The sequence below is a fragment of the Rattus norvegicus genome, chromosome 19 (genome assembly GCF_036323735.1).
Source record: "Rattus norvegicus strain BN/NHsdMcwi chromosome 19, GRCr8, whole genome shotgun sequence".
Lineage (NCBI taxonomy): Eukaryota > Metazoa > Chordata > Mammalia > Rodentia > Muridae > Rattus > Rattus norvegicus.
The window spans coordinates 69,004,612-69,029,088 of NC_086037.1; the positions used below are offsets into that span (position 1 = coordinate 69,004,612).

Sequence of the window (24,477 nt, forward strand, 5' to 3'; positions counted from 1 at the left end):
GGACGCCCCCACTGGCCTCTGTGAGCAGCTGCACTCGTGTGCACAAACCCAGGCTCGCACATACACAACAATGAAACAATCGGCTGTGGAGATGGCTCGGTAGTGAGGAGAGCTCTCCCAGAGGACCAAGTTCAGTTCTAGCACCTGTGGGTAGCTTCTCAGAGCTGCCTGTAACTCCAGCTGCAAGGGACGGGACACTTTCTTCTGTCCTCCATGGACACCTATGTACATGTATACATCATGTATACATACATGTATATATCACACACACACAAATAAATAAATAAAATATTTTTAAAAAGCTATAAAAATGTCTGAAAATAATGACAGCGAATCAAGGCAGGACATGCCATGGCCTGCATGAGACAACACCATAAAGAAATTCCAGTGGATAAAAGTCAGGCAAGCGCCATTGCAGAAGCCCGATGCTAATGAAGGTGCTTCATGTTGTGACTGAAGGCCCACACTCCTACTGGGGCCAAGGCTGCCACTTCCCCCTAGCAGGAGGAGATGCTCCCAGTGCCCTGAGCTACAAGGCAGCAAAGTTTACTTAATAATAATAATGATAATAATAATAATAAAACCCCACTACCTACTAAGGTTCCAATAAAACACTTTAGAAAGAAATAAAACTTGTGAATTGCTAATGTGGTCCTTGTTTTCTTTTCTTTTATTAAAAATGGATTTTTTTTCATATAATATATCCCGATTACGGTATCCCCCAACCTCTTCCTCCCAGCTTCTCCCCCACTCCCACCTTGATCTCCCTCCTTTTGTTCTCTCATTAGAAAACAAATAGGCATCTAAAAGTTAATAATAAAACAGAATATAATAGGGTAAACGTCGGAATAGCACAAAACAAGCAGAGTCCGAGAAAAGGCGAAGGAATAAGAAACTGGAAGACTGTGGGTTGGGGATTTGGCTCAGTGGTAGAGCGCTTGCCTAGCAAGCGCAAGGCCCTGGGTTCGGTCCCCAGCTCCGAAAAAAAGAAAAGAAAAAGAGAGAAAGAAAGAAATTGGAAGACATAATATGTACACAAGGATCTGCAGGATCCTTTATAAATAACAAAATGTAAAAGGAAAAGCCCTGACTGATGTTGTGAGGCAGGGACCTACCTCCAAAGATACCACTGAAGTCACTCTGTGTTAGAATGGCCCATGCTTGAACTTACGGCGTGACGCGTGAATGTGGATGCCCCAGTTGTCCCTCTCCTGTTTATTTATGGCTGACATTAGTCTTTTCCTTGGCAGAATTTTTAGAATTCACAGAACAATCCTATTTCCCCATCGGTCATGTTTCCAGTGAAGGGTGACTGTGCGGAGTGGGACTGTGTGCCTGAAGGTCACTGGATGTGAGGGGACCGGGCGTCAGGACTGTGACTGCTTTAAACTTCTGTTTCTGCTACAGATGTAGGTGTGTGTGTGTGTGTGTGTCTGTGTGTCTCTGTGTGTGTGTGTGTCTGTATGTGTGTGTGTCTCTGTGTGTGTATGTCTCTCTGTGTGTGTCTGTGTGTGTGTCTGTGTGTGTGTCTCTGTGTGTGTATGTCTCTGTGTGTGTGTCTGTGTGTGTGTCTGTATGTGTGTGTGTCTGTGTCTATGTGTGTGTGTGTCTGTGTGTGTGTATGTCTCTGTGTGTGTGTCTGTGTGTGTCTGTGTGTCTGTGTGTGTGTCTGTGTGTGTATGTGTCTGTGTGTGTCTGTGTGTGTCTGTCTGTGTGTGTATGTGTCTGTGTGTGTGTGTCTGTGTGTGTCTGTGTGTGTGTCTGTGTGTGTGTCTGTGTCTGTGTGTGTGTGTCTGTGTGTGTGTATGTGTCTGTGTGTGTATGTGTCTGTGTGTGTGTCTGTGTGTGTGTCTGTGTCTGTGTGTGTGTGTCTGTGTGTGTGTCTGTCTGTGTGTGTGTCTGTATGTGTGTGTGTCTGTGTCCGTGTGTGTGTGTCTCTGTGTGTGTGTCTGTGTGTGTGTCTGTGTGTCTGTGTGTGTGTCTGTGCGTGTCTGTATGTGTCTGTGTGTGTGTCTGTATGTGTGTGTGTCTGTGTCTGTGTGTGTCTGTGTGTGTGTGTCTGTGTGTGTGTCTGTGTGTCTGTATGTCTGTATGTGTCTCTGTGTGTGTGTGTGTGTCTGTGTCTGTATGTGTCTGTGTGTGTGTGTGTGTGTGTCTGTGTCTGTATGTGTCTGTGTGTGTCTGTATGTGTGTGTGTGTGTCTGTGTGTGTCCTAGGATTTTTCATATGCTGAGCAAGTACGTGGCCAATGGTTCACATCTTAGAGATACCTTTTTAGAGACATAAGCCTTGTAGGGACTTCAGAGTACTAAGCGTGTCACATGAAGAAAACCGGTGGCCTAGTGCCACCCCCTAAACTATTTTGCTCCTCTGGGGACGATACATTTGCCTCTTAGGAGCAGACACAGAAGCTTCCTTGCCAGCTCTCAGGTGTGGGCCATAGCTCTGGACTCTCCGACTTCTCCCAACTCTGTGCAGTCACCCGAATGACTTTCCTGACAAAGCCTGTTACCTTCCTGAGGGAAGTTCTGGAGATGGCTGCTGGGTTAATGAGGTCGTGTATGCATGACTCACACAAAGAGGGCTCTTTGCGTGGAGATATTAACCTTTTGTGTTTTCTCAGGTGGGGAAGCTCGCATACCCGTGATTGCTATTTCATTCCCTTTATTTTTCTACAATGGACATATTTTATAAAATGTGCACAGTGCAGATATATTAAATATTAATAAGAAGGAAATTATTAGACGGGGCTCTGAGCAAGGCAAGGCGCAGTGGGAACAGGGCCTGGGGAGGAAACAATGGGACAAAGGCATGGGGGACGAGTCTGCTTTCAGGTAACATCGTTTCGTTCCATTGTGTTTCCGCATTAGGAGGTTGGCTGACAACGGCAGAGATAATTATAACAATTTGGGGTCCTTCTTTCTCGTGCTGTAGCTTCATTATTCTCTGTGCATTGTGTATCCCCTGACATTGTGCTACCGAAATCCTGATAGATGCATCTTTAATTTTAGCTGCAACATACACTGGGCCCCAACACATCATTTTCTAATTGTCAGCATATGCTAAAATGAGAGCTTTCTACCCCCCTCCCCACTGCAAGTCCCACAGCACCGTAGTGGTTGTAAGAAGGACTCATCTGTTGGGACCACGAGGGAAAACAAGGCTCCAAGAGACACAATTTCTCCTCCTGTCTCAGCCCATCCCACCATACCTACATTCCTCTGGGTGTTGTCTCTCCTTGAAGTTGAGAGTTATTGCCTCTAGTCCCCATGGGTCTCTAGCAGCTTGGAGTTAGAAATGTCACGTGACAGGAACGGATGGTGACAGAAGCTGTGATAGCAGAAGACAGGTGGACAGATGGGGTCAGTTGCCTCTCTCCGGCCCCAGGTTAGAAGTTCTCCACACGCAGCACTCTAGAGGAAGAGGACAGCTCTTCCAGGGGACAGATGGTCCCTTGCACTCTAAGCAGACACATTGTAGTGTAATGTGGGAACTCTCTGGAAAACTGCAGTGTACTGTGTCATGGTGATGAGCAGGTCACCGCTCTGTTCTGCCTCCTCTCTTTCTGCCGGTTCCTCTTCTCCTCACGCGCACGTTTTCTTCCCATTTCCACACTTTCTCCTGGGTTACAGTCTAGTGGGTTTTGTTTAAATAGATACAGATATGCCATGAAAAGCTTGAAGCTTCACACCATTGGGTAACAGACATGCGGAACCCTGAGACGCTTCTCTGTAAAATCATATCCTTACTTCCTCCTGGAGCGTGCTCCTATTCCCCAGAAGAATGAGTTACAGTCAGTCAATGTCTACTTAACTTCATCCTCGACAGAGCCCCCAGGGCCTCGGGAAATAGTGATAGTGGCTTTCATCACAGGTTCCAGGACTTGGGGGCAGGGAATGGTCAAGGCTAGCTTGCTGGATGTCACCCGGGTTGCCACGAGGATGAGGTCAGGATGAATAGGCTTGGGTGAATGTAACCCTGTGTGGCTACCCATGGCCAGCACTCCTTACAGAGAGCCTCCAGCCCAGCCATGCTCAGCTTGGCAGTGAGAAGCAACTGCTTTGCTGTAGGGATCTTTGGGAGGAATGGAAAGTCTCCCCCTACTCACTCCTTCAACACCCACTCAAACGAGTGTGAGAAAGCTGGTTATTGATCCACTAATTGTCATTTCTTCAGATGCCATTGACTTGTTGGATGTAGGATGCTGGAATGCCTTGCCCCTCCAAAATCCCTGTCCAGAGACCTGTAACCAAGCCTCACCTACCGGGTCTAGGCCCAGACAGTGACCTGCGCTTGCGGGGTTTGCAGACTCTTGCGCTAACTTTAAACCTTACAAGCGTGATAGATCTGGGCGCTAGAGATCTTCTTCCTAAAGAGTGTCTATTTGAATCCATGTCCACAGGACAAGGCCGGTACAGACCATGGCCTTGGAGTTTGTGGTTACCACCTTGGGCCCCAGGTACGTCTCCTCTCTGCTCAGCACGGGTTGAAGAGAGACCTCAAGCCTGGGTCAGAGGCCTGGGTTTCTCCCCAGCTCTGCTACAGTCAATCACCTCGAGTTATCTTGTCTTGGGGGGAACGATCAAAGGGGAGCAGTGCGTAAGAAATGTCCTGACCCGACAGTCTGAGAAGCTGTTGGTAGTGTCTCATCAGTTTAGGGAAAGGCGTCCATCTTTGTTTCTGTCCCAGAAACGGCAATTTTAGTGACGTCCGTAGAAAACATCTTTAGTTGATTCTAAGTGGCAAAAAAGAGAAAATAATATTCTCCTCCCAGTTTGAGTAAGAAGAATCTCAGTTACCCTCATTTGGCTTCCCAGGCTGGAAGGATAAGTGTAGACCACCAGACTCAGGCGTCGATGGGTATCGAACACAGGTCCTTGTGCTTGCAAGGCAGGTACTTTACCTACTGAGCCATCTTCCCTTCTTATACCAGTGGCTCAATTGACTCTGTTTGAAACTTGCCTGGCACAGGAGTGGTTGGTAGAGCATCAAGGGCTCCAAATGCAACACATGGGGCTTGAGGGAGCCTCTGCACCCCTGGAGGTGCCGTATCAACACAAATACCAATCTTAGCACCCTTCTGCACAAAGTGAGGGACCCACAACATCAGTTCCTACGTCAAAACCCGCCCTCTTCTTTCCGTGGTGTCCACTCCTGTTCCAGGCAAATCACTCCTTCCTCTTGGAAAGAGCCATTTTTCTGGCAGTGTTAAATATAATTGAGCAGACATAGGATTGTTTTGCTGGCAAAAGTAGCAGAAAAACAGGATCCCTTGTTGTATGCACGCTGTCAGACAATGCCAAGAACTCATGGTGGCTGTGGGACCCTGGAATGGTCTAAGGGGTGCACAAAGTCTCTTTGTTCTTATGCGTCAGAAAGAAGTCTGTGGGCTGAGGCTTTGGCATAAATACGTACTTTAAAAAACACACCTTGCGGGGTTGGGGATTTAGCTCAGTGGTAGAGCGCTTGCCTAGGAAGCGCAAGGCCCTGGGTTCGATCCCCAGCTCCGAAAAAAAAGAACAAAAAAAAAAAAAAAACACACCTTGCGTCTTTGACAGAAGATGCAAACAAATAGGTGGTCTGGGCTTCTCTCTCAGCCACCCCGTGTCCCTTACGCAACTGTCTCGGGTGTTACCCTGGCGGGACCAAAGCCATTCATTACGGCCTTGGAGCTTCAGGCGACGGAGTATATAATTTTGAGCTGTTAAGTGACATTCCACAGGAATAGGTGTTCCTGGAGAGTGTGACTTGTAGCCTCCGATGGTTGAGGCACAGCCAGTGCTGGATGCTAAGTGTCTGAGTTAGAGTTCATCCCGTGTCCCTGGTTAGGCATCCGGGCAGCCAGCTGGTCACACCCATCCTGAGCAAGCCTTGGAGATGAGACGTTAACGTTGCAATTGACTCAGTAAAGGGACTCCCAGCTTTCCATGGCCCACAGAGAGGGCAGAGCTGAAGATGAGGCGGTCCCACCCATCGGCCCAAAGCAAGGGCAGGAAGCAATCCTCCAGTGTGACAGGTGAGAGATTTAGGGGCCAGCGGCAGTGTTCTCGAGGTCACCCGGCTCCACTGCCATTAGATCCTACCGAGTGGCAGTGTCCTATAAATAGTTGCCAGGGTGACATTGTCAGAGGCGACTTGCTCCTCAGAAACTCTGTGAAGGACAGTGGGGAGCCCTGGAAGGCACATTGGCATTCCAGCAGGAATAAAATGTTCGCTATGGAAAAAAAATAAAGATTTTATGCACTGGTGCAGATTATCCCATAAATAAAGTTTACATCTACCTTCCGGGGGTCCAGTCCCCCAGTTCCGTTGGCACCCCATCTGCCTGTTGCTTATTAACAGTGCTGGGGACCAGCTGTTGCTACCCTGAAATATTGCCCTTGTCAGTCCCGGCCCTGGCGCGGGGCACAGGCTCCTTACTGAGGAATGATGGCTGCCCATTAGTGCGCTGCTAAGAATCCAATGCGGGCTCCGCAGCCTCCCTGAAGTGTTCCTCGGAAATTGGATTTCGGGAGAACAAAATCGCAGAGGGCTTGGAGGCTGCAGAGGGGCGGGGATCCCTCTTTGTTTCTCATTTGCCCGGTAATTAATTTCTTCCCGGGTGCAATTTGAAGGAAGAGATTGTGTTCATTAATTTATCGCCCACCTGCTTCTAGGGTTGTTTTGATCGTTTTCCAACAGGAGATGCTGAGGCCAGACGGGAAACTTAATGGTGCCCCAAGAGCCGGTAACAGAGTGCGAGGAACCGTGCTTCGAACACGACTTCATCTCGCAAACACAAAGGACCATGGTCGGTTAGCCTAGTCAGTCCCCAGGGACTCTGTTGGGGCGCCCACAAGTGTCTCTTGTCTGCCTCCTTCCCTGTTGCTAAGGTGGCTGGTTCATGGGTCTCCTATGTCTGCGGTGGCTGGAGAAATGCACTCACGGAAAGATAGCAAATCGGATTATCTGAAGCAAATGCAGAGGGGCTTGAACCACCCACCTGCCCCAAGTGAAGCCTCACTGGAATCTTCTTTTCAACTGTTTGTTATTTTTTTTTTTTTATTTAGGCACAGAAATTACAGCCTGGTCGTGTTCAGAAAATTATATTTAACCCTCATTTAGATTCAATCTGAATCCATTTAATGAAACGTGAATAGCTCTCTGGGTTTACTGACAGAAAAAGAGAGAAATCTAAGCCAGGAAGAGACGCACCTGCTGGTTTTCTGGGCCAAGTGGATATCACACTAGGCTCCCACTCGAGGTCAATGCCATTTCCCTCCACCGTTCAGATGGAGAACAATTCAAACCCCACGAAAGCAGGCTCCGGGGTGCAGGAGACCCCAGTATCCTGCTGTTTGGTTCTCTGTTTTATAGGCATCTGAAGGCCAGGCACAGTGCCAGCCTTGGAGACTCCACGGCAAGCAGATGCTATCCTTGCCCCCTGCAGACTCTGGTCCAGTGCGACAGGCTGACCTTGACCGAGTTTTCACAACAGCTAGGAAGTTACAACAGCTAGGAGTGTAGGCCGGAGCAAGCTCTACTGAGGAAGATGAGAGGGCTTTCCCTGAGCAGAACCCAGCCAGACAGGCGGCAGGAACGGGAGGTGGGAGGCAGGATTACCCTTCAGGTGTCAGTGGCATGCAGGAACGGCCCTGTTGCGAGCCCGAGAGACTGTGACATCCGGGCCAGCACTGAGACTGAGAGTGGACGGGCACACGATTAAAACCTGAAGAGAGCTGTGTGTGGAGGCTCAGCCCGCCCGCCCCGCCCCACCTGGTGCTGCAGAGTGTTTGCCAGAGAAGATACTCACGCATGGGCTTAAGCTAATCCAAAGACTTGATCACACTGGGCGTTCAGGACCTCGGCGAGGCGCCAAGCCTTTCTCAGGATGAGCTTTTAAGCACAGAAGCCATATTCTAGGTTGACACACTTCAGTTAACAAGAAGAACAGTTAGCCAGAAGCAGGACTACAGAAGCCAAAACTCAAGGTTAGTCCATTTAGTGACTTCCCCAGAGCTATGGACTTGGAGGATGGATTAGAACTTTGTTTTACTTTGGGCAGGTGGTGCCGTCTAGACTGAGTTTGCAGCCTGAGTGGTACCTTCCATCGTGGAGTCAGTTGTGCTAAGGTCTAGGGATCCTGTTACATTAGGAGGCTGAGGCAGGAGGATTGCTGAAAGTTCCAGACCCACATGGGCCTCAGAGCAAGTTCAATACTACTCTGGGGTATAGTGTGAGGACCTGTTTCAAAAGTAAATGAAACAAAACTAAAACCAACCAAGCAAGCAAGCAGCAGCAGCAGCAGCAGCAGCAGCAGCAGCAACAGCAACAACAAACACCCAAATCCAAGGAGGCAAATGGTAAAGTAGGGCAGGGTTGGGGTCAGGCCAGGGGTTCAGTATAGTCCTGACCTCTCTGCCCCCCTATTGTCCAGAGCCAGCGTGCCCCGCTCTAACCCCGGGTACCAGAGCCTTAGTGTCCCACATGTATGATGTGGATGGTACCTACCCCTTTAGAGGACTTTGGGTGGGGTAATGACCTGACCTGCCATGTGGAAAGCATGTGTCAGACAGTCCACAGTCGACAGAGCCAGTCTCCATTGTCCCTCATGATGCCTGGTGTTTAACGAGACCAGCCCTCGGCAGGCTGTCTTACAGTAGTGGCCCGCACTGAGTTATTTCCAAGCTTGCTGATGCTCTGAGTTTCTGGGAATCTTTCCTGAGATCTCCATGGTAACTCTCACCCTGCCCAGCAATCTCCATCACGGGGTGCAGGGCTCAGCATCATTGACGATGGGGAGGAAGGATCCAGAGAATGTGAGCAGAGGGTGTGGGAGCCCCCAGGAAGGGAGGGGAGGAGAAAGAGAGTACCCAGGCTCCCAGATCGGGTTGAGTAGAGCTGAGAGGGATGGAGCCCTCCGGGAGGGCAGTCATTGGCACTATCTCCTGGGGAGGATGCACCTGCTGATGGGGTAGGCCCTTACAAATTCAGAGGAGATGCCACTCCTCAGGAGCTCGAGCCACACTCACAGGAAGTGTGCCACGAGAACACATGGAAACTGCGGGAATCAATCCGCCTGCGCTGGCTCCTAAGTATCCTCTTGATGCTCCAGGTCCTGGGACAACCAGCCTATTCAGATGGGCTCTCAGGCTCGGCAGAGAAGCTGTGGAGCCAGGGCAGAGGGGAAGGAAGGAGATACATGTGATGAACCAGCAACTACTAGGCTGAGACAGGGTTGAGCTGAGGTAGAACACAGGCACACGTGGGAAGGGAGCCACAGGATGCTTGGAGCCAGTGAAGGGAGACGCACCCAGGAGGCAAGCGGATTGGGGCTCCTACTCCCAGAGTCAGAGCTGTCCGGGGGCTTTGCAGAATGGCCACTCGCTTGTTTTCACGATGTCCCCCTTAAGACCAAAAACTCAAAGATATGCCTGAACCAAGGGGAGGGTGGAGGTCAGTGTATTTGGTGTGAGCAGAGAGGTTCTTACAGGTCTGTCTACCAACACTTGGGGCTCTTGTTCTATGTCCCTTGAACTGTGGTATTAGGCAAAGGGCGTCCCTGTGGGCGGGGTAGAGCACACACAGAGGCTGCTCAGAGGACACTGGGTACAACGAGTAGGACGTGCTGCCTCTCTTCTCCTTCACATGTGCAATACACGGTCAGGAAACTCAAGGAGCCCTTCTCCGCACGCACTGTGCCTCCTTTCCGGGTCAGGCCACACGGGCCCTCGCTCTTGCTTTTACTTCATGTACTGTCCTTGCTTCCCTTCATTAGCTTAGAACTCCTAAGTTGTTTGACCCCAGGACAATGTCTCCTGTGTTCCTTCGTCACAGGGCTACACAAAGTTCATTTTGCAGAAGGCCAAAGGGAGGATGGGAAAGGTCCCGTATGCTCCTGACTGGTCATACCAGATGGTCTACTCCGACAACAAAGAGCTGTGAGCTGGAGAACTGGGAGTGGAGGTGGGTGGGGGGAGGTTCTCCTAGGCTGTCACTCATTGGCATGGGGGGGGGAGGTTCTCCTAGGCTGTCACTCATTGGCATGGGGGGGGGAGGTTCTCCTAGGCTGTCACTCATGGGAGGGCGGAGCTTCTCCTAGGCCTCATTGCTTGTAGCTCTTCCCACACCTGTGTGACTGACTGCTTTCTTAGTTGTGTATTTCAGTCAACACAGGAAGGTAGTCACGTGGCTTAAGAGGCTTTGCGTTGTAGCTCAGTTCCTGCCTCGTAGGTACTTTGATTTTGAAATGAAGGACAAGCCTCCAGGTTCAAGGTGACAAGAGAAGGAGTGAGGAATGGAACACCCCCTCTCAAGTCTCACTCATCTCAAACAAATTCTAATTAACTCTGCCAGGAAAATAATTGGCCTCGATCGCGTGGATCTGATTGAGGATCTAAATAACCTCGCTGAGCAGTGCTTAGACTCCAGCTCCCAGGGCAGTTATTACGGGGCCTGCATGTTAATTGCGTGCTAAGTGTGGGGGAGGGAAAACCCCCGAGGCGTGTCCGAGAGATGCCAACTCTCTTAATCTCCTCGTAAAATGGTGTGTGGGGAGCTTCTAGAAGGTTCGCTTCGCACAGGCAGTTTCTCTGAAGCTCATTTGAAGGTGATTATTGGAAGCCACATTGTTTCCCTGTGTGTCTGAGCACAGCTAGAGGGAGGAGGTCTACAGACCCGGTCGGTCACGGATCTGTGTGATGGTTGTTGCTTAGTTAGGGAGAGGAGAGAGAGAGGGGAGGGACTCTTTTTGAGACAGACTGTTGAGGTTTGAGTACAGAATGCCTTCTACACAGCTGGTGGTCCTGGTTTGAGAAGTGGATCCCTTAGGATGTAAGGTTTAGCTAGAGGAAGAGTCTTGAGATTTTTATACCCTGGGGACCACTTCTAGTCCGTTCTTTGCTTCCTGGTCCATGGAGACCTGAGGAGTTCCAACCACACGCCTCCCTTATGACGGTGGACTGTAAGCACTCATACTCGCAGCCAAATTCAACCGTCTCTCCTCTGGTTGCTTCCGGCAAGTGTTTTGCTGTAGCAATGGGAAAAATAACTAATATAGATCCCTATAGAAATAGCTCGAAGATGCTCTAGCTGAGGAGGATGGCCAGATAAGGTCTTTCCTGAACCGTTTAGCAGAGGAAGCTCCAAGTATGAGCGTCACAGTCAGCCATTGTCGTTGCTGGTGACTGGGGAAGACCACACTGGTGAGTGCGTGAAGAGAGAGGAGGGGTCAGATGATTGACGCTGGACCCAGGATGGAAAATAGTGGTTGTGTTCAGCTAAGAGCTGGCTTAGGGACTCTGGAGAATTCCAAAGCTCAGCCTAGGAACTCAAAGAGGGTCGAGCCTTTAGGGCGGTGGACACACTGGAAGGTGGGGCTGAGAGGTCATGAGGAATATCCCATGCCCTGTGGATTAAGAAGTCAAGATGGCTTCCTTGTAGAGTCTCGCTCTCTGTTAGTTTTCTGCAGCATCTTGCCCCAGGGACTTCTGTCCTGATCTTTTTCTTTTCCATTTTTCTTTTCCTTCACCTCTTGGTGCCCTGGCCCCTGTGAGTCTTGTCTGTGTCATTCCCCAGGATCCACGGCAGTCTCTCACCATGGCTCTCCTTGATTCAGAGGGCAAGAGTTACACACTCTGAGAGAGTGAGATAGGCTTTGGGGGTAATGTGTTTTGAAGAAGTACTGAAGGATCCTAGGGTTTTTCACTAACCTTACACCTACCTGCCTTGGGGCAAGGCTAGGCCTAGTTCCATTCCCTCTCCACAGTTCTCAGGAGGAGCAGGGACACTCTTTAAAAAAAAATGCAGAATATACTGACTGATAGTCACCTGATCCTCCAGTCCCAGATAGAGTTCGAATGCATGTTGTAATCAGCTCATGCTTGCTAACCAATAGATTTAAAGGTCACTATGCTTAGTCAATAAGTTTGAACTGTAACCTTGCTGATATAACCTGTACCCTAAAAAGTATAAAATCTGCTTGTTATAGCCATTTGGGGTCATCTTCTTGTCACTCGACATGAGGGGCTGATTGAATGTCGACCCTGACGGGCTGGAAAAATAAACCTCTTGTGTTTGCATCGAATTTCGTTCTCATGACTCAATTGGATGAGGGCTCCCAGTAGTTAAGACTCACTTTGAGTCTAACAGTACAAATCTGGAAGAGCATGTGCATATCATAGGAGATTGTGAAAATTTCTGGCCATTGAAGAGTTAGCTGGCTCACGGACCAAACAGGCAGCCACCACAGTATGGCTGGGATGACTACCAACCTTGCCGAGGATACCAGTCCTTCCAGAAGAGGAAACAGAAGCTTTTCAAGGACTGAGGATGGCTCCCTAGAGTTTGTTTCCTCGCGGGAGCAGGCACCAGGAAGCTCTTGGGCTAGCAGTTTGTTCCCAAAGTCAGACCTTCCTCCTATCGCAGAAGGTCCTCTCTGCATCTTCCAGCCTGTGCAGGAGCCATTGACCTGAGGCTGGCCATGTCCTGACCTGCTAGAAGGAAATATGATGTCGTGGAGAAAAACCACACCACAGAGAGCCTCAGTGTGCCCCTAAAACTTTCACACCAACACCCAGCATGTAAAGTTTAAAACTGATATAATTCAAGGAGATACCAACATGTTTTTAAAAAAGCCCAACAAAACCAAAACAAACAGATGCTACCAGTAGTAGAAGCAGACCTAAAAGTGACTAGAAAATGAAACCATGTAGCGTGGTCTTGAGGCTGTTTAATATATCGAAGAGAACTTAAGTTTGGAACTTTTTTTTTCAAATGTTTATGAGTGCTCTATTTGCAAGTATGACTGCATGTCAGAAGACGACATCAGACGTCTGAAGAGGGCATCAGATACCCTTACAGATGGTTGTGAGCCACCATGTGGGTGCTGGGAATTGAACTCAGGACCTTTTGAAGAGCAGTCAATGCTTTGAGCCACCGAGCCATCTCTGTGACCCTCAGGTTTGGGATTTGTTTGAGCAGAGAGTTAGTCCTTGCTTTTGAAAGGAAGGTAGGTATGTGGTCGTTCTAAAACTGAGAAGCAGTAACGGAAATCAATTACTTCAAGGAAACTTGTATTTCAAAAAGGGAGAGAGTGAACTAGAAATAGGTCTCCAGATTTTCAATATTAATTAACTAACTAACATTAATTAATTTCATGTGTGCTTTGTGTGTAGAGGTCAGATTTTTCTCCTTTATTCGTGTGAGTTCCGGGGTCCCCATTCAGATCATCAGGCTTGATGGCAAGAGCCTTTTCCGACTGGGCCTCCTTGCCTGCCTGGGTCCTTGAGTTTTGACAGAGATGCCAAGGTAACTTACAAGAATAATTCACAATCTGTTGACATTTTCCAAAGAATCTGAAAACTTACCTCACAGCATACACAAAAAGGGCTCAAAAATAGAGACCCAAGTGGAAAGCCAAAACTCTCAAGTTTCTACAAACACTAAAACAAACAAGAAGGACAGCCACCCAACCGCACAACGGAGCTGTTAGGATGCTGGGCTGACGAGACTCTAAAAGCATGAGCATTAGAGGGAAACGGTTAGGTTGAACTTCATCAAAAATTCAAAATTTTAGGGGTTGGGGATTTAGCTCAGTTGTAGAGCGCTTGCCTAGCAAGCGCAAGGCTCTGAGTTCGGGCCCCAGCTCAGGAAAAAAACAAAACAAAACAACAAAAAATTCAAAATTTTGCTTTGTAGAAATAATGCACCCCCCAGTGTAATTCATTGTTTTGTCACGTTATTTCTAACTGGAGTTTTAAAGAATACTTCAAGCTGTAGTTGGTTGAATTTGCTGATGGGGAGCCTGCTGACACGGAGTACTGTGTCCTCCGTTTAATAAAGAGAAGTACAATTCCAGATGACTCAATGACAGACTGTGTCAAACGCTCAGGAAGAGGATGCTCATGGCTCCAACCAGGAACTGTTCTGCAGGACAGGAAAGGGTAGACCTCGCAAACTATTTTCTCAGACCAATGTAACCTTGGCGCCCAAACCACAGATTTAGGAAGTGTGCAGGCCAATCTCATTCACATACTGTACGACAATTCCAAATAAAATATAAGGGGATAAAAAAACCAGCGATATATAAATGATTAAACATCATGATCAACTTGGGGTTATTCTAAGAACCCAAGATTACTTTAACAGTTGAAAACCAGTCAGTACAATTCCTGCCAGTCACTGTGAAGAAAAATCAGAGTTTTTCCGCAGTGGGTAAAGAAAAGCACATGGTAATAGTCCATTTACCAATGTATCATTTACCAATGTTTTCTTTTCCTTATCAAAATCTTACGGCAAGCCAGGCATGATGGCAAATGCCTGTAATGGCAGCAATGAGTAGCTGGGGCAGGAAGAGTGCTATGCTATATGTGCATGTACACATATAGACATGATATATGAGTGTACACATATAACATATAACATACAACATATAACATATAATATATATACATAACAGATAACAGATTATAAAATATAGAATATAGAATATATATTAGAATATAGAATATAGAATATAGAATACATATGTTATTATATAGAATATAGAATATATTATAATATATAATACATAATATATTAGAATATAGAATATAGAACATAGAATATAGAATATAGAACATAGAATATATATTTATTATATAGAATATATAATATAGAACATAGAACATAGAATATAGAATGTATATTATAATATAGAATATAGAACATAGAATATAGAATATAGAACATAGAATATATATTTATTATATAGAATGTAGAATATAGAACATAGAGTATAGAATATATATAAAATATAGAATATAGAACATAGAATATAGAATATAGAATGTAGAAATTAGAATATAGAATATAGAATTTAAATATTATTATACAGAATATAGAATATATATTATAATATAGAATATACAATATGATGTGTGATATATGATATACACATCATATATGACATGATGTCCAATATAATATGTTATATATTTATTATATCAATATAACATGTTAATACTTCCACCAGAGAACTACTAAAGCTGATAAACAACTTCAGCAAAGTGGCTGGGTATAAAATTAACTCAAATAAATCAGTTGCCTTCCTCTATACAAAAGAGAAACAAGCCGAGAAAGAAATTAGGGAAACGACACCCTTCATAATAGACCCAAATAATATAAAGTACCTCGGTGTGACTTTAACCAAGCAAGTAAAAGATCTGTACAATAAGAACTTCAAGACACTGAGAAAAGAAATTGAAGAAGACCTCAGAAGATGGAAAGATCTCCCATGCTCATGGATTGGCAGGATTAATATGGTAAAAATGGCCATTTTACCAAAAGCAATCTACAGATTCAATGCAATCCCCATCAAAATACCAATCCAATTCTTCAAAGAGTTAGACAGAACAATTTGCAAATTCATCTGGAATAACAAAAAACCCAGGATAGCTAAAGCTATCCTCAACAATAAAAGGACTTCAGGGGGAATCACTATCCCTGAACTCAAGCAGTATTACAGAGCAATAGTGATAAAAACTGCATGGTATTGGTACAGAGACAGACAGATAGACCAATGGAATAGAATTGAAGACCCAGAAATGAACCCACACACTTATGGTCACTTGATTTTTGACAAAGGAGCCAAAACCATCCAATGGAAAAAAGATAGTATTTTCAGCAAATGGTGCTGGTTCAACTGGAGGGCAACATGTAGAAGAATGCAGATCGATCCATCCTTATCACCCTGTACAAAGCTTAAGTCCAAGTGGATCAAGGACCTCCACATCAAACCAGACACACTCAAACTAATAGAAGAAAAACTAGGGAAGCATCTGGAACACATGGGCACTGGAAAAAATTTCCTGAACAAAACACCAATGGCTTATGCTCTAAGATCAAGAATCGACAAATGGGATCTCATAAAACTGCAAAGCTTCTGTAAGGCAAAGGACACTGTGGTTAGGACAAAACGGCAACCAACAGATTGGGAAAAGATCTTTACCAATCCTACAACAGATAGAGGCCTTATTTCCAAAATATACAAAGAACTCAAGAAGTTAGACCGCAGGGAAACAAATAACCCTATTAAAAAATGGGGTTCAGAGCTAAACAAAGAATTCACAGCTGAGGAATGCCGAATGGCTGAGAAACACCTAAAGAAATGTTCAACATCTTTAGTCATAAGGGAAATGCAAATCAAAACAACCCTGAGATTTCACCTCACACCAGTGCGATTGGCTAAGATCAAAAACTCAGGTGACAGCAGATGCTGGCGAGGATGTGGAGAAAGAGGAACACTCCTCCATTGTTGGTGGGATTGCAGACTGGTAAAACCATTCTGGAAATCAGTCTGGAGGTTCCTCAGAAAATTGGACATTGAACTGCCTGATGATCCAGCTATACCTCTCTTGGGCATATACCCAAAAGATGCCTCAACATATAAAAGAGACACGTGCTCCACTATGTTCATCGCAGCCTTATTTATAATAGCCAGAAGCTGGAAAGAACCCAGATGCCCTTCAACAGAGGAATGGATACAGAAAATGTGGTACATCTACACAATGGAATATTACTCAGCTATCAAAAACAACGAGTTTATGAAATTCGTAGGCAAATGGTTGGAACTGGAAAATATCATCCTGAGTGAGCTAACCCAATCACAGAAAGACATACATGGTATGCACTCATTGATAAGTCGCTATTAGCCCAAATGCTTGAATTACCCTAGATCCCTAGAACAAACGAAACTCAAGACGGATGATCAAAATGTGAATGCTTCACTCCTTCTTTAAATGAGGAAAAAGAATACCCTTGGCAGGGAAGGGAGAGGCAAAGATTAAAACAGAGACTGAAGGAACACCCATTCAGAGCCTGTCCCACATTTGGCCCATACATATACAGCCACCCAATTGGACTAGATGGATGAAGCAAAGAAGTGCAGACCGACAGGAGCCGGATGTAGATCGCTCCTGAGAGACACAGCCAGAATACAGCAAATACAGAAGCGAATGCCAGCAGCAAACCACTGAACTGAGAATAGGTCCCCTATCGAAGGAATCAGAGAAAGAACTGGAAGAGCTTGAAGGGGCTCGAGACCCCAAAAGTACAACAATGCCAAGCAACCAGAGCTTCCAGGGACTAAGCCACTACCTAAAGACTATACATGGACTGACCCTGGACTCTGACCCCATAGGTAGCAATGAATATCCTAGTAAGAGCACCAGTGGAAGGGGAAGCCCTGGGTCCTGCTAAGACTGAACCCACAGTGAACTAGTCTATGGGGGGAGGGCGGCAATGGGGGGAGGGTTGGGAGGGGAACACCCATAAGGAAGGGGAGGGGGGAGGGGGATGTTTGCCCGGAAACCGGGAAAGGGAATAACACTCGAAATGTATATAAGAAATACTCAAGTTAATAAAAAAATAAAAAAATAAAAAAAAAATAAATAACACAAAAAAAAAAACTCTGATGAAGAGCATCATATTGCTTTCCCTGATTGCTATGTAAATTTATAATCCATAGTTATAACTTTATTAATTATAAATTTATAATTTTATAATTTATAAATGCTCTTCTCTCCTGGTAACAACCATTAGTATCCATTTGTACAGGAGTTTGAGTTGGTATTCGTATTTCTTTGATAATTAATGTTGTGTAATCATTTCCTACCATATTCTTGTCCTTTAACATGAGTGTTGTTATAATATGTAACATTTGGGAATCTCACATATGTGATATTTGAGGGAAAAAGTTTTGTAAATTTTAATATTTTAAGGGAAAAAATATGTTTCATTGTCATTTGAATTCGTTTTAGTATATAGCTTTTCATGGAATTTTAAATAATCTTTAAAGTGCACAAAATTTATGAATAAAATTTAATGAAGTACATTGCATATTAAAAGCAAAAAATAATAATTTATGCTAATGATCACCATTAATAAATTCTATGCGGAAGCTTAAAAAAAAAAACATGTTAATACATTATGTAGTATATTAATATACTATATGCTATACATTGTAGGATTTAATGACATTACTATTATACATAATGTTATATTATGCTTATAATATTATACAAATTATATAATATACACTATACATAATATACTATATATAATATACTACATATATATATATACATAAAATAGATACGTGAGTAAATGCCTACTAGATAACCATTGTAGCCAGGCATGCTGCAGCCGGCTCCACTCTCCCTGATCTTCAGAGAGCGCCTTCCAGGGACTTCTCACTAGACCGGAGGCCTGTGGACCTCACATGGCAGGTGGAGTACTGGCTTCTTCCTCCCAGGTTGACGCAGGCCCTGTGTCTTCACTGTCTTATATTTACTATTTCACCTGGGGCCTAAACCACACTTTAAGTCTCAAGGTTTGAGAGGCAATAAAACCTACCTGCATCTTTTTTTCTTAACGAGTAATATGATTGAGCACACGTAGACAAGTGATTTAAATTTACAGATTGTTGCCCTAAGTTGTCAGTTTATCGGATAAAGACAGAAAATACGACAATGCTTATAGTCCTGCAGCAGAAAGAAACATAGAATAAATTCTACAAACAGATGCTGAGAGCAGTACTGTATAAAATCAGAACGGAAATAAGTCTAATGGCGTATTTAGTTCAAGGCAGCGAAATACTATTGAGAAAAATAAGCCAGACATAAATAAGAGGGACCTGTACAGTGACCTTGGACTGAGAATATGAGGAGAAAAAGACAAAGGTGAAGGGGAAACTCGGTAATGCTGTTACCTTTTGATAATAGGGTTGAAATTGATTGGAAGATTTAATAAAGTTCTAGTCGGAGTCCCTGCGGTTCCCTACAGGTGTGCATTCATGTGAAAGACCAATAGATTGACTCTAAAATTCACAGGGAAATACAATTTCCAGGTATCCAAGGAAACGCAATGCCAAGACTGGCCTCATAAGATGCCAAGACTTCTTACTAAGCCGGGACGTGATGTTAGGACAAGCATAGGCTGGTGGGAGAGAACGGTATCAATTAGTGTCATTAGTTATTACTTGCTGCAGAGAGAAGGGAGAACGGCCACTTTTGGTGCGTGATGGTAAGTCCGTTTTCTATGCAAATGATGAGACATGGGGTGGACCCCTCCCTTCTACCAAACACAGTACAGATCTCAAATAATTACAGATCAGAGCGCGGAAGCTTCAAAACAGGGCTGTTCCCTTCCCGCACGCTAGCCTTTCACTGTGAGCCCTCTAAAACCATGAGTCAAAAAAAAAAAAAAAAAAAAAAAAAAAAAAAAAAAAAAAAAGATCTTCCCACCTTTCAAGCGATCCTGTCGAATGTTTCTGGCTATGGCTACGCAAAGTAATGACCATGGGAGAAATCCACAAAGTCCAGAGAAAATGGGAGACTAGATGTTAAAGAGAGAGGGGAGAAGGTCGGTAAAGGAAGCAGGAAAGGATGTTCACAGCAAGGATCCCCAAGGACCAATAGGAACTCAGGACTCTACACAGGCGTGCCGCAGCCAGCTCCACTCTCTCTGAGCTTCTTCCAGGGACTTCGCACCATCCCCCAGGGACCATGGATCTCACAAGGCAGTGAACACTTTGTAAGCAACCAGAGGAAGTTTAAGCTTAGAGAGCTGAATTCATCCGTTTCTGTTGAATCTGGGCCGCTCCACAAAACTCAAATGCTAACCATTGAAGTCACGCATCACAAATGGCGTGTGGAAGTGAGTCTCAGTCAGGTGGAATCAAGTCAAGGTCACCTCCCTGAGTTGTCACCTAGGAAGTGTTTTGAACATACAGCGAGAGCAGTGAAGTCCCGGAATTCTCACTATGGCCCACTGTAGAATGCACAAACTGAATATCAATGCAGCATGCCTACTTCAATTCCCAGGGAATTCTATTTTTTAAAACAGATTTATTTATTTATCATATATGAGCACACTGTAGCTGTCTTCAGACACACCAGAAGAGGGCATCGGATCCCATTACAGATGGTTGTGAGCCGCCATGTGGTTGTTGGGAATTGAACTCAGGACCTCTGGAAGAGCAGTCAGTGCTCTTAACCACTGAGCCATCTCTCCAGTCCTGTAAGTCCTATTCTTTCTCCACCCTTCTTTTCTTACTTTTCTTCTCTTTGACATATTTTTTTTCTCTTTAAATTTCAATTTTTATCCCCCACCCCCATTTCGTGCTTATCACCTATATTGATTGCGTTTGTATACCTGTGCCTAAAATAGCCCTAAAGAACCACTTAAATGGACGTAAGCTTTATTTTGATCAATATTTCAGAGGGTGTAGGCCATGGTCACTTGGGTCCATGCATTGAGTGGAACATCATGGTAACAGAGTGAGTAAAGGAGAAGGCTGCTCACAGCATGGCTGACAGGAAGCAGAGAGGAGAAGCTCACAGTTAGCAGGAAACAGTGGAGGAGTGGACAACATGGCAGACAGGAAGTAGAGCGGAGAAGCTCACAGCATGACTGACAGGAAGCAGAGAGGAAGAGGTCACAGCATGGTAGACAGGAAACAGTAGAGAAGTTCACAGCATGGCAGACAGGAAGTAGAGTGGAGAAGTTCACAGTATGGCAGACAAGAAGCAGAGAGGAAAAACTCAGAGCATGGCTGACAGGAAGTAGAGTAGAGAAGTTCACAGAATGGCAGACAGGAAGCAGAGAGGAGAAGCTCACAACATGGCTGACAGGAAGCAGAGAGGAGAAGCTCACAACATGGCTGACAGGAAGCAGAGAGGAGAAGCTCACAACATGGCTGACAGGAAGCAGAGAGGAGAAGCTCACAACATGGCTGACAGGAAGCAGAATGGAGAAACTCAGAGCATGACTGACAGGAAGCAGAGTGGAGGAGTAGACAACATGGCAGAAGGAGGCAGAACAGAACAGTCAAATCACTCCAGACAGGAAATGGGAGCAGCTCACAGTATGACAGGCACAAACAACAGTTCACAACATTGCATGCAAGAAACAGGACAGCATACATTATAGACAGGAAACACAATGGAGCCACAATAAAAAGGATCCAGAGCAACTAGGTATAACAACCACGGACATGCAAACAGTGACCAACTTCCTCTAACCAGGCCCCTCCTTCCACAAGTCCATCACCTCCTAAGGACCTATTTAAATTTTGGATCCATCAATGGATGGAATCATTCATTAGGTCAGACCTCTGAAAAGCTCACACAGAACACCCAACTTTACTAATCTCTCCATTGTCTGTAAATCGAATTAAGTATCAAGATTAACCCCATGTCCTGATTTCTAATTTTACCTGTTTTGTGGTTCTTGCTCTTTGAAGTGATTGGTTCCTAAATTCTAGTCTCCTTCCCATCTCTATCCGACTCTCACCTTGTCTAGACACTTCTCCAGTCAATTAATTCTCCTCAATCTCTCACAGGTAATTTCTTCTCTGGCTCCTTCCCTCTCTTCTACCTCCCATTTCCCACCCACTGTCTTAGGACCTGGAGTAACCAGGAGGTGTCCACAGAATCAACACCCACCTCATTCCCACTTTTGTAGCCATGTTAGCTCATAAAACCACCCCTAAATCTGCCTTGATCCCTCTGACAGACATATGCTAGTAAGAGTACAGAGTTCAGGTACCCATGAGTGGGGCGACATCATAAAACCATCTAGGAAGCAAATATCACACATCCCCGAGACACACACTGTCCCTGTAAACAACTGGTGACATTTCATAGCTGTTAGATTTCGTGCCCGGTAAGAGCCCGAGCTCACACAGGCATATTGGCTACTAAACCATTGTATCCTGGCGACATCTCAAAGCAGAACCAGAATTAAGAAAGACATCAAGAAACTGCAGGTTCCGTGGCGCTTAGACCCCTTGCCCAAGGCAGACAAACTATCATCTACATTTATCTTTCTAGCTCCAAAGTCCAGATTATAACATAAGTTGCTTTTCTCCACAAAAATATTCATATCTCTCTCCCTTGTTGATAGAGAAAATAGCGCAGATCCAATTTAAGGATGGCTCATTAAAACAATTTTAAAAATCACTTAAGCAATTAGCTGAGGAGAGATCTTTTGAGTTAACGGCATGCCTGAACAATTTATGAGCCAGCTGAGCCTTGATTAAATTAATCAATCAGGAGTTAACTGTTTTAGCTGCCAGCTTCACCCTGGATGACTGCTCTTGGGTGAAATCACCGGTAGTTTGCTCTGATAGTCAGAAGCGCGGAGCCATGGCCCGCTGCAGGTTGGAACAAGTCCTTGTTCCTAAGGAGAGGCTCAGAGAATTATGAGAGAACAGGGAAGAGATAGGCTTAGGGGAGGCAGCTCATGCAGAAATGGAGAAATGATGGGATGGAGGGGACACAGAGATGGCAACAGGAAGAGGAAGGGCAGCAATAGCAATGGCTGTTGCTTTGATGAACGCTGAGAAGCAAGCACTAAGCACTTCCCACATGCTGTAGCCATCATAGATCTCAATTGTCCCAAAGAACAACTACTAATGTGTAGTTCTGTCAGAGGCATCACATTTCCCAGCATGCTTTCTGAGTGTCCCTCGAGCTCATACATTGATGGATAACCATCTATGTCATCTCTCTGGCAACTACAAACCTCCCATGCCCAGTGGCTTCTACAGTGGGAAAATGGTCTAAGTTGGGAGTTGGAGAATTTGTGTAGGGCCAAAGAGCTGGAAATAGAAAGTCTGACTATATCTACAAAATGACCACACTGAGACAGGCTACTGGGACAATGGTAGTGATCATTTTCAAGCTCTACATCCGCTTCTAGACTTTCCCTTCTCTGGTTTGGGCAAGTCGCTTACCTTGCTTGAGCTCCAGTCTTCTCCAGAAGAGTCTGTGGACTCTCATGGATCAGGTGATCAGATGTAGGGCAGGAAGAGTCCAGTTGTAATGACCTCTCAGCCAATGGTGGTCTTATTGCTATAACTAGGGTGAAGGTCTTAACTGTGCCCTTCAAGGTCATATGTCAGAATCCTAATCCCCAATACCTCAGAATAGAACTCTATTTGGAAACAAGCCTTTGAAGGCTGTTCTGGTTTCTTTTTCTGTTGCTGTGATAAAACATTAACTCAGGGGAGGAGAGGACTTATTTGTCTTACATTTCTAGGTCACGGTCCATTATTAGGGGAATCATACACTTCCAGGTCACAGTCCATTATTAAGGGAGTAGAACACTTCCAGGCCACAGTCTATCATTAAGGGAACCAAAGCAGGAACCCAAGCTGTATCTTGAAACAGAAACCATGGAGAAATACTGCTTATTAGCTCTCACGGGCCCAGTCACTGGCTCATGGTTAGCTAGCTTCTTCTAGAGCCTGGGACCACATGTCTAGGGGTGGCATCACCTGCAGTGGGCTGGGCTCACCCTATACATCCTATAAGACACTCCTTTACAGATGTGTATAGATTAACTTGATAAAGACAATCATCCCGCTGAGACTCCTTTTTTTTCTTTTTTTAAATGACTTTTAGGATCAACAGGTTGACAGTCAGTGTTAACTAGGACAAAGACATTATGAATGTAAAATGACTTTTCGATATTGCGATGGTTTTTATATGCTTGGCCCAGGGAGTGGAACTATTTGGAGGTGTGGCCTTGTTGGAGTGGGTGTGATCTTGTTGGAGTGGGTGTATCACTGTGGGTGTGGGCTTTAAGACTCTCATCCTAGCTGCCTGAAAGTGAGTCTTCCACTAGTAGCCTTCAGATGAAGATGTAGAACTCTCAGCTCCGCCTGCACCATGCCTGCCATGCTCCTGCCTTGATGATAATGGACTGAACCTCTGACCTGTAAACCAGCCCAATGAAATGTTATCCTTATAAGACTTGCATTGGTCATGGTGTCTGTTCACAGCAGTAAAACCCTAAGACAGAAGTGGTCCCAGTATTTTTTCTCTCCCTCTACCCAAATCACACACTAATGACTGTTCTCCATGTATTGGAGTTTGGGGTCACGAGAGATTTACTGTCGTCAATGGGGTTCACCGCCGTGGAACAGAGGCTCAATGGAGATTACACCTGCTGTTCTCACCACCCATGGACATAACTACCTCCTGATTAAGTCCGTTAATTGAGACCTAATCAGTCTGTTAGATTATTGAAACAGGTCCTTGTAGCAGACTGCAGGGAAAAAACACGGTCATGAACCAAAGAGTGAGTCCCGACCAGATAGTGAATTTACCCGCACCCTGACCTTGGCCTTCCAGCCTCTCGAACTTCAGAAACATTTATCTGCTATTTCTAATTTTGTTAGAGACACCAGAAGAGGGCTTAGGCTCTAAGCTAGTCTGAGTCAGATCTTTATAAAAAGTAAAAAAGATAAAACAAAGAAAAACAGATCAGGACATAGTTGTCCGGAGGGAGACCGTGAGTTGCACGGGGCCAAGACAACTGCAGGGGAATCTGACCTGACTAAGCCTTAACTTTTGACTCCTAGTCTCTCAGACTGTGAGATGCTTGTCTGTGCTTTCTTACGGGAGAGTTCACAAGCTCCCAAACGCAGAGGCAACAGGTCACGCTTGTCCC

General features: G+C 45.3%; 1 long non-coding RNA gene across 1 annotated transcript; it reads right to left on the reverse strand.

Annotated features, from left to right (window-relative positions):
• Positions 1-818: 818 nt before the first annotated feature.
• On the reverse strand, positions 819-22,989 carry LOC134483659 (uncharacterized). Its single transcript, XR_010060516.1, has 3 exons — positions 22,757-22,989; positions 7,793-12,470; positions 819-7,679 (listed from the first exon to the last, which is right to left on the reverse strand). It is a non-coding gene; the product is annotated as an uncharacterized LOC134483659 (long non-coding RNA).
• Positions 22,990-24,477: the final 1,488 nt, after the last annotated feature.